Here is a 10,403-nt window from a genome sequence, read left to right on the forward strand (position 1 = left end):
CATATATAATAGAATCATAGTTTTACATCTGACATTAATATACTGCTATATTTTAAATTTAAAAATTTTTTTCTCACCTTTTTTTCCAAGCTTTTATGATGCTTTTTTTTTTTAATGACATGGAATATTTGGGAAATGTAATTCTTTGTGTTTGTCTAACCTTAAACAGGTCATCTCACACTGTTCACTTTATTCTCTGTTCCTTATGAACAATCTTTCAATATTGAAATAATTCTTCACGGAGCTATTATGTAGCATTCATTCACATAAAGTAATTTCTTTACTTTTACTGCACCCAAGGAATTGTGCTAATTTGGTGATTTGTAAAACCATCTATATCAGCAGAGTATATGTAAAATGATCATAAACTTGTATAAATGAACCCTACAGTCCCACATAGTTACGAATTATTAATTTCTTTGCATTAGATTAGTATGTTAAATATTTTATGCTATGGAAAAATGTGTTACACATACATTTGAAGTTTATGTTCTCCTTGGGAACAATGCTGGAAAATACATCACTGAACCCTCACATGCATATTAAAAATACATTTTGTTTCTTCTGTGATTGTTGGATTTTTGTCATCTATCTGGAGAGCTTAGAGTAAATAAGAGGTGAAACACTGAGATAGAAAGAATCGACAAAATACAGTCTTTATGTTTATAGTCTGCAGTCAGCCACGCGATTCCATATTTTTACAATCCCCTGAGCATGAAAAGCTCACCAGCTGTGCATTAGTAAATTCAAACATTGTAGTTTCAGGTTCTAACCTTATAGTGTCAATAAAAACACAATTTGTGGCTGGGAGATGTTGTTTATGGAAAAAAAATCTCAACAGTGATACTTAAACTATTGTTCTTTTTTAACAATGTGCCCTTTTAGCTGAAATTAGTTTATTTAAATTCAAAGACTCTAAAATTCACTGATCTCATGTAAAATAATCTTTTTTGGTGACAGAATTGAGATATTGATCAGTTTAAGCAAATGCTTTAATAGAAAATACTAAATAAAATTTTTCTTCTCTCTAGCAAGATTCCCCTCTCCACCGACTCTCATTTTTCCTCCATTCTTCTTCCTTTTTCTCCTTCCCTCCCATGGAATGTGTTTGCTTTTTCCTTTCTTGCTCCTTCCTTCACATTCTTTTCTTTCCCCCCTCTTCTTGGCTCCTTTTTGCCTTGTCTTTTCTTCTCTCGTTTCCTCATTAGGGCTCTGCTTGCTTCCTTAACCTTTCTGGCTGTTTCCCTCTTTCATTTGGTTACATTAAAACTCCTTTTGGCAAAATCTCTCCTTTAGATACATCAGAGCCCTTGCATGAAATGCCTGGAAAATTAATTCCATGTACCTTTTAGGAAATCTTGCTCACAGCTGCATTTTTCCATGAGAGATGGTTTCAAAGGCTACATAAAAAAACCACAGCCAAATGAGGCAAAGTTTAAGTGAGAAAACATGTGTGGAGCATTAAGCCAAGTGACAGAACAGGGTTACATTTTCAGAGAAGCAGAGAAGTTCTGTAAATGCCTTTCAAATAAAACAAGGACATTTTTTTAACTTTAAAAATAAAAATCAGATTGCCAACACAATAAAATTTACAAAAATAAAATTCACATTAGGTTTGAAAGACAATTATAGCTCAACTTCTTAAACGACTGGTGAACAGGAAGCACATATGTCAAAATAATGAATTGTACCTGATAACGAGAGAGAGAGACATTCAGCTAAAAACATTCCATCCATTTATTACCATTCTTTATTGGTATTTGATCATAATGATTTTCCTAAAGTCATAGTCTGCTAAAAATTCTGCTGTTTATCAATTTTCCACTGATTTGTCATTAATTTATGACATCTTCTTTGACAAACTTACATATTTTCTCTTTCCCCTTTTTGACAATGGTCTTTTTTTCCACTGATTTTTTGAAATATGGCAAACACACAGAATTGATATAAGAAATACAAAATTAGTAGCAGTAAATGATTAAAAGATTAGATAATCTTTAACAAATTCCCAGTACAGAGATTGTCCTGAAATCTCTTTGAACCTTTTGTGTAGGTCATGGAAAGTATCTGATAAAGTAGCAACATTTTCTCTCTGCACTATTCTACCTGTTTGAGAAGAGATAATAAAATAATACCTTATATTTCTTTACAGCTTCCCAAGGTTCAAAAGACCTTTCATACATATTCTTATTTGATGTAATCATTTTATATCTTTGAGGGGAATAAAAGGAACTGTTCTGTCTGTTTAAATAGTTCAGAAAGAAAAAGTGGGAATTTCTATAAGAAAATTGAAAAAAGTTAGGAGCTGAGAAGTTATCTTGGCTTTATGCAGATAGATATTTACCTTAATTCTGGGCCTCACAAGTCAATTGAGAGGGAATTGATATAAAGTAATAACTTTATTACCAAGGATCTCTGCTAATTATGGAAAAGGCCTCTCATGAGGAAGTAATCAGGAATGATTTTAAAAATGAAGTTTACACATTTATGATCATTTTACTCTTCTGCTAGTCTACGAAGATCGAATATGAAATATGACCTTTGTTTAGAGAAATCTCCACCCACTCCCTCCACCCTCAAGCTAATTAGTTTGAGTTGAAGAACTGAGTTAAAAGTACAAAGGAAGTGCCTTCTCTCCAATAACCTGTGAACCTCTCCAATAACTGATGGTTAAGAGTTTCTTTCCAATTCTATTCTGAAATGTCTAAGGGACTGGAGTGGTCTGGATCAGGTCCAAGTAGCAAAAAAAACAAAAAGGAAGTTGTTTATAGAGTGACTCTAAAATTCATTGGCCAAACCAGAACACTCTTGAGAGTGAAGAGGGCTGCAGAGCTATGGAGCACCATGACGAGGTGAATCTTCTTGCAGGGAAGAGGTTGGAGATGTGCCAAAACAAGGAAGTTTCTACTAAATAATAACAGTAACATACATAAAATCTATACAGAACACATAGTAAGCAATGACTTTGTTAGGAAAAGACACTCAATTTAAATGTTTCTATCTTTCTGTTTTTTTGTTTCTTTAATTTTAAAATTATTTTTATCAAAGTAAGACATAGGTCAAAAAAAAATCAAATAATGATATAAAGCTGGAAAAAAAAACCCATGATACTCTGACCTCTCCCTTCTTTACCTAGTCATCAACGGCAACCCCTTCAAACTCTTGTATTGGTTAATATTTATCTCCATACCTCTAAATAACGTATGTGCTCTAGTTTGCATAGTTTGATGTTATCTATTGCTTTTAATCAGAGCAATTGAGGATTTTCAGTCCTTTCCTATGCCTTCTCTAGTTTCCAGATATGATTTTACTATAATTTTTGGTTAAATTAAAATTCTAGTCTTTCTCCCTTACATACTTGTTACATTACCTTATGTATTTATAAATAGATTTTTAAGGCTCAATCAGTTTCAGGTTTTACATTTTTTTAATAGCAAGATTATCTCCTGGGTAACATAATTCCATCAGGAAGTACATAATTCTGGTTAGCTCTCTTTTTGTGATGTTGGCAGCCACTGATGATCAGGACTGCATCTATTAATTGATAAAAGGTTGCAAAATGGTGATATCCTAATTTTATCATTTCTCCTTCATTTATAAGCTCAAAAACATTTGTAAAGATAAACTTACTCTCATAAATTATTTTGTTTCCCAATATTATAGTTTGAATAGGAAGTGTAAGATAAATGCTATTTGTTTCCCTATATTTACCAAACTTTAATTTAATGAGTTGATTTCCTGGTTTCCTCCAAAGATAATCAGTAAAGTACCTCTTGATATTATTATGAATGCATAGATGTAAACATATTTGATGTATTTCAACTATGTTCCAGAATGCCATGGGATGCAATCAGCAAAATTTAAACTGCGAGAAACTCTGCAGGAAAAATAATCTGTTTTCTATAAGAAAAAAAAAATTGCAGAAAAAGAAAAAAAAGAAATGAAGGTAGAACCTATAGATTAATAGAAAGTCAAAAGACATATTAACACATTGCAATAAATGGTTATTTGGATCTGGATTCAAGCAAAAATATCATTAAAAAAAGGAAAAAGTTTTTATAGGAAAATTGAGGAAATGTGAATACTGAGTGGGTAACTAATAATATTAAGATATTATTGTTGATTTGGGGAATAGAATGATGGAAATGTTATTTTAACCTATAGAATGATGGGTTATTTTTTAAAGGGGTGATAATTTTAAAAGGGTTAATAATTGTTGCTGTTGGGTGAAAAGTACAAGAGATTTATTACACTATCCTTTATAATTTTGTATGTTTGACATTTTTGTAATAAAGCTTTAAAAATTTCTATTCCATGTTTTTCTTATTATGACTATATCAATATTGTTCAGTGTTGTGCCATGTATTTTTATTTTATTTTCTTACTTGAACAACATTTTGTTTTTCCTGGAGTTACAATTGCCTTATTTTTTCATTTTCTTTGAATTTACAGCTAAGTCTTTGCACACCATACAGTAACTTTGTAAACATCTCTCAACACAGTATCTCCACAGTCAAACCTATTACATAATCTATTGGTTTTTTTTTTTTTTTTTCTTTTCTTTTCTGAGAGGAATCCATACTGAAATTGTCCATCCTTTTGTTCCAGTCTTCACTACTTGCTCTGTAGGTCCAATTAACAATTCTCATATTAAGAATTCCATTGCCTTTCTCTTCTTTTGTGTCCTGTTTACTGCATCTTCTTGTTTTCTTTTCTCCCTTATTTTGGTGGAGCACATCCTTCAGAAGATTTCTCAGAAAAGTACATAAGAGACAATTTTTTGAGATGGTGTTTGCCTGAAAATATCTTTATTCTATCTCCACACTAGATTGATCATTTAGCTGGATACAGAATTCTATATTGGCAATAATTTTCACTCATAATTGAAGCTACTGTTCCATTGTTTTTGCAGTTTCTGATGTGTGAGAAGTCTGATGTCATTCTTGTTCATAACCCTCTGTATGTGACTTGTCTATTTTCTTTGAAAAAAAAAAAAGGTTTAGGATCTCTATGACTAGTGGTCTATAAATTTATAATTAAATACTTTGTTGTGTAATTATTATAATACCTTGTCCCATCTTTCGGAGTGTACTGATTTTAGTTTTTTGGAAATTTTATTATGTTCCCTACATTTATGAATGCTTTTTCTGAATTCTTTTTTACTTGTTTTAGTATATCTTCTTTTATACAAGAATCTTTCCTTAAATATCAGGTGATCTTTGGCTGCCCACTCATTCTTAATGATGACATTCTGAAAAGCTAATTAAGAAATATGTTTGCTTGAATACAGCTTATTAGTTGGTAGGTTAAACTCTAGGCTGACCAAGTGATCAGCAGAATTTTTTGTTAGAGAACCTTGGATTTAAGAATCTGCAGTATTTTTCTTTGGGACAGTTAAGTTTCTCAGAGAAGGACACACGTCTCTTGTCAGGCTTGGGAGTAGAGGTGGGAACATAAGCCTGGTTGCCATCATTCTGGCAAGGAATATGGCTGAGGCTGATCACACTTCTCAATATGTTAACTTTCATTTTATCCCCGTTGTCAATCCAGCATCTTACTCATACAGATAGTTTGCTATATTCTTTGGGTTACACCTGGCTATATTATTGATAACAGTCCACCTGGTGCAATCAAAGGCAGGCGTAACACTTACTCACTGGTAATCATCCTATCTGGGTGTTCAAATTGCAGTTATAATATACCTAGAAAAGAATAACCATTTTTTTCCCAGCTAAATTTGAAAACATAAATCTATTAAGTGATGGTAAATATCACGATGGTAAAGAGTTTAAAGAACTTGTGACACATGCTTTATTATGAAGCTCTAATCAAACAATGAATTCAAATAAGATTCACCTCTGTAATGGGTGAACAATATTTGATGGATTGAGATATTCTAAAGTGTGTGTTCAGATTGATGTTGATGTCAAAATCAATATTATAGCAATATGGCAGTGAATGTACACATACTCACACACGCATATACACATCTTATAAATGGAAGGAGAAAATCAACTGTGTTAATTGAAGTAAAAATTTTCCGTCTCTTTCCTCTAATAATTCAATAGGATGGAAAATAATGGTGTAGAAGTATAACCATCTTTATGATCTTTACCCACATCAGTACCTCTGTAATGAAATGTCTTTGTGGCCTGAATGAATTCGCTTTAATCTGGTGAGCTCATCAGCTTCTTCAGTAACTTTCTGTTGATGAAGAACAAATATTTAGCTTCAACCAAAATATACAAACTAAGCTCCAAGTTTGTATACTTAATTTCTTACTGAACAAGCCCAACTTAACATTTTACAGTTACCTCAAACCCAACGTATTCAAAATTAACTTATCATCATTTCCAGACACTAAGGTCCTCCTCCTGCATTCATTCTCAGATTCATGGCATCACCATCTGCTCATTCTTCCAAGCTAGAAACCTGGGACACAGAATTCTCTTTCAAACTCACACACACACACACACACACACACACACACACACACACATCTAATTATTCATAAAAGCTAGTCAATTCTATCTCTCAAAATTTCTGTCAGATTCAGTCTCTCCTTTGCAGATCTATTGTTGTCATTATCATGAACCAGACTCTTTGCACAGAGCTCCCTTTTAAACTCCTCATCTGTCTTTAATACCGCCACCAGATTTGCCTCTGACCATAAATCTGCATGTGGCACTCCCCTTAATAATGTCCCTGTGACCACCCACCACCCGGAGAACAAAAGCATACCCTCTATACCCTCATGACTTGGCCTCACTAGAGCGACGCAAACATGACTTTCTCCTTATGTGTCAGACTTTCCTAGGACACAGTGGTTTTCTTTTCCTCAGTGCTGTTCTGTTTCATCTAACTAGGATGCTGTTTGCTCCCACTCCCCAGGTCTGGCCCACTCTTGCTTATTTTTGAAACCTGGAACAGACGCTTTTCTTATCTCCTGTGGGTAGAATCTGTCATTTCTTTATCCAGTTATTTGTTCATACCTATGCCATGCCACTTGTTACCTTTGACAGTAATTTACTTAAATTATCCATAACTTACAAGATACAAGTTAACTTATAAAATTTATCAGAGATCTTACATTTAGGGCTCTCTAAAATATCAACAAAACATAGTTGAAATTCTGTAAGTTAAATGGGTACATAGAACAATTCTACATAATTCTATCAGGTCAGTGGTCAGTCCAGCGACCTTAGGGAGCATTCACTAGACCCAGGTTGGCTGTTAAACTATATTACTCTGAAATAATGGAAATTTTGGTGAACAATTCAATCGACTGTGGTATGAGAAGGAATTTAAATAAAAACTAAGAGTCAGAAGTAATTTTCATGTATGACATGTCCATGAATTTTAAATCTTTGAAAATTGAATTGTTTTATTTCACCATCAAAACTTATTTTTTTTTCACTGTAACAGGATAAATTACCACTACTTTCTAATATTTAAAATCTTACATTTCTACTTTTTTCTCACTTCTATTCTGCTTTTCCAAATATAAAGGATTTTCTTCACTTGTTTCCAAAAAGAATGAAATGGTTTTCACATAGTGATCCTTGGGTTGATATTTAAAATATATCCTGTGAGATGTTGGAAATTCAACTCAATTGGAAAAACATATGCTGATTTTCTGCTTTTTGCCAGGTATTGAAGTAATATTCTAGCTGCTTTGGAAAATTGATGGTGTGATACAAGTTAGAGACTCTGGAATCCAGGGTCAGAAGATTTGGATTCAAACCCAGGCTTCATCATTACAAGCTGCATGTGCCCATGCAAGTCACTAGAACATACGTTCTGTAAGGACTTTCTCTGTTTCAATGGTATTTTCTTAATATCTTCCTTGTCTCAGCCAAGGCAAATTTGGTTGGAAACACAGAAATTCTCTGAGTAAATGTTTGTGTACTGTTCACAGTTCTATAGAGAAAATAGAAGCCTCTATAGATATTTTAAACAGAAAGAGATTTAATACAGGAATTAAATGCCTCTAAAATTATGAGAAGGGTTAGAGGAGCTACAATGAGGAGGAGCTACAATAGCTCTACCAGTAGAGCTATTGAGTGCAAGAATTTAAAGCCATAGCTTTGATCCAGGGATCAGAAACGCCCCACTACGCCCTCAGCTGCCTCCTGACACCCACGTGGCCGGCAACTAGACAGGAACTCAGAGTCAAACGTCCACTCCAAGCCACACACGGCTTCTCAACACTCATGACAGTAGACCCTGTTTGCCAACAGGAACAGCAGAAGGATGATAGCATCCACCTCACTCACCAGCTTCCAAATCTTGCATGAGTATATCTAGGTGGCATGCAGAACTAGCTGCGAAAGAGTCTGGAAATGGAGAATTTGGCTTTCCAACCTCTGAAATTCAAAAAGACACATCGAAGGAATAGAAGCTGAGTACCTGTTAACCATATCCAGCCTGGAGAGTGTGGAAGGAGGGTGATTTAAAAGGCTATACAGAACTGGGTGGCATTTAAGGGTGGGAAATGAAGAGGATGTAGCTGGACATATTCAGACGAGAACCGGAAAGGGAAAAGCAGCGAGTGGCCTTAGGATACTCACTGTCTCCCAAGAGCTGTGCATTTTTATCCCCATTCGTGCTCTTCTCCTCTTCTCTCCCTCTCCCTCACCACCCCCCGCCCCGGCCCTCTTACACAGAGCTCTATCCCATGAACTAAACAACTGGGGGGTGGGAATGGGGGTACGTGAGGGTGAGGGCAGGAAGTAAATTACCTGAAAAGTGCAAGAGACTGAGCAGGCAAGAATCTTTTTTTTCTTCACGTCTCCCTGTGTCTGTCAAGGTATCTAGGACAAAGGACATGTTCAACCGGTGATGAATAAATAAATAGATGCATAAATAGACTTTGCCTCAGTTTCCTCACATCTAAAGTGAAAATGATAATATTTGCTCAGTCCTCTTGTGAGGATCAAATGAGATAACCAAAAAAGGCTTATATAAATGTTATCCCTTTTTTACGAGACATGCATCATTTTTATCATTATTTTATTTATTTATTTTTTTTTGTGAGGAAGATCAGCCCTGAGCGAACATCCATGCTAATCCTCCTCTTTTTGCTGAGGAAGACCAGCTCTGAGCTAACATCTATTGCCAATCCTCCTCCTTTTTTTTTTGCCCCAAAGCCCCAGTAGACAGTTGTGTGTCAGTTGCACAGCCTTCTAGTTGCTGTATGTGGGACGTGGCCTGAGCATGGCCTGAGAAGCGGTGCGTCGGTGCGCGCCCAGATCCGAACCCAGGCCACCAGTAGTGGAGCGCGCGCACTTAACCGCTAAGCCACGGGGCCGGCCCTTATCATTAATTTTAAGATGTTAAAGTAGGAGAAGAACAAAAGTATTATTTAGAACAGCATTTTTCTATATGCTCTGCTATGGTTTGTAGAGCTGTATTATCTGATGCTGGGTCTCTGGTTCTCAGTAAATACTAATTGAATTGAAACTACTTGTGCATTCATGTGTTTAGTAAATAGCATAGATGCATCCATCCATGAGATAGTTTTATCATTGCTAATAACAATCCTTATTATTTTCTTTTGTGAAGTCATCTGATAATTGACTGAATTTGCAACTGGGAAATTCAAGAACGAATCCAAGTGTCAGTCTATGGAACAGTTACCCCAACACTAGTACATTCTGTTCATTCTCGATAGACTTCAATTTATTCCAGAAATATGATTCCAGTACTTTCACGGGGCATTGAACTATAGATAAGACAATTTCAGCCATAAAGTTCTATACTTTTGGTGGCACTAAACAGCAATAGATTTCAGTATAAGAAGTTAAATCACTGTAACACTAAGTTAACCCACTTCAGAGCTCTAAGTAAAGACTTCCTGGGAACCAAATAAGAAAGGGAAAAGAAATAACTTTATTGGAGGACTACCTTGATCGTTTTTATTCACTATTGTATTCCAACCTTTTATTGACTAGTTGGACCTATGTCAAGTAATTTAGAGAGACTCATCTTTCTGTCTTATAAATATTAAGTGAGTATCTAGTATATGCCAGGAAATATTCTTGGGACATAATGATGAGCAAAATAAAAGTGACCTTCGCCCTCAAAGAACTTATACTTCAGAGAATTTATGAGTAAAAAGCCAGTTACAATGCACTGAAAAAATATGATATTAGTATGCTATGGAAAAACACAATAAGGACTTTTAGTTCAGCCTCTCATGGTCAGAAAAAACTTTCTGGAGGAAGTAAGAGCTAAGCCGGACCTAAAGATGACTAAGTCTGAAGCAGAGACTACAAAATGTGTAGTGGCAATATGTGAGACTGCTGTAGGACTTTGTCTAACGTGCTAAGGCATTTTGATTTAATGAAAAGGGAAATGGTGGACTTTAAGTAGAGAGGGATGTGAGCAAATTTGCATTATGG

At 34.9% G+C, this 10,403-nt stretch overlaps 1 long non-coding RNA gene across 1 annotated transcript in view; it reads left to right on the forward strand.

Moving 5' to 3' along the window:
* The window catches only part of LOC147914687 (uncharacterized), a 50,704-nt gene extending 42,829 nt beyond the window's left edge, over positions 1 to 7,875 (forward strand). Inside the window, exon 3 of the long non-coding RNA XR_015554878.1 lies at positions 7,651 to 7,875. This is a non-coding gene — a long non-coding RNA (uncharacterized LOC147914687). The remainder of the gene's footprint in view (positions 1 to 7,650) is intronic.
* Positions 7,876 to 10,403: the final 2,528 nt, after the last annotated feature.

The sequence above is a fragment of the Ceratotherium simum genome, chromosome 17 (assembly GCF_057802395.1).
Source record: "Ceratotherium simum simum isolate JZ-2026a chromosome 17, ASM5780239v1, whole genome shotgun sequence".
NCBI lineage: Eukaryota > Metazoa > Chordata > Mammalia > Perissodactyla > Rhinocerotidae > Ceratotherium > Ceratotherium simum.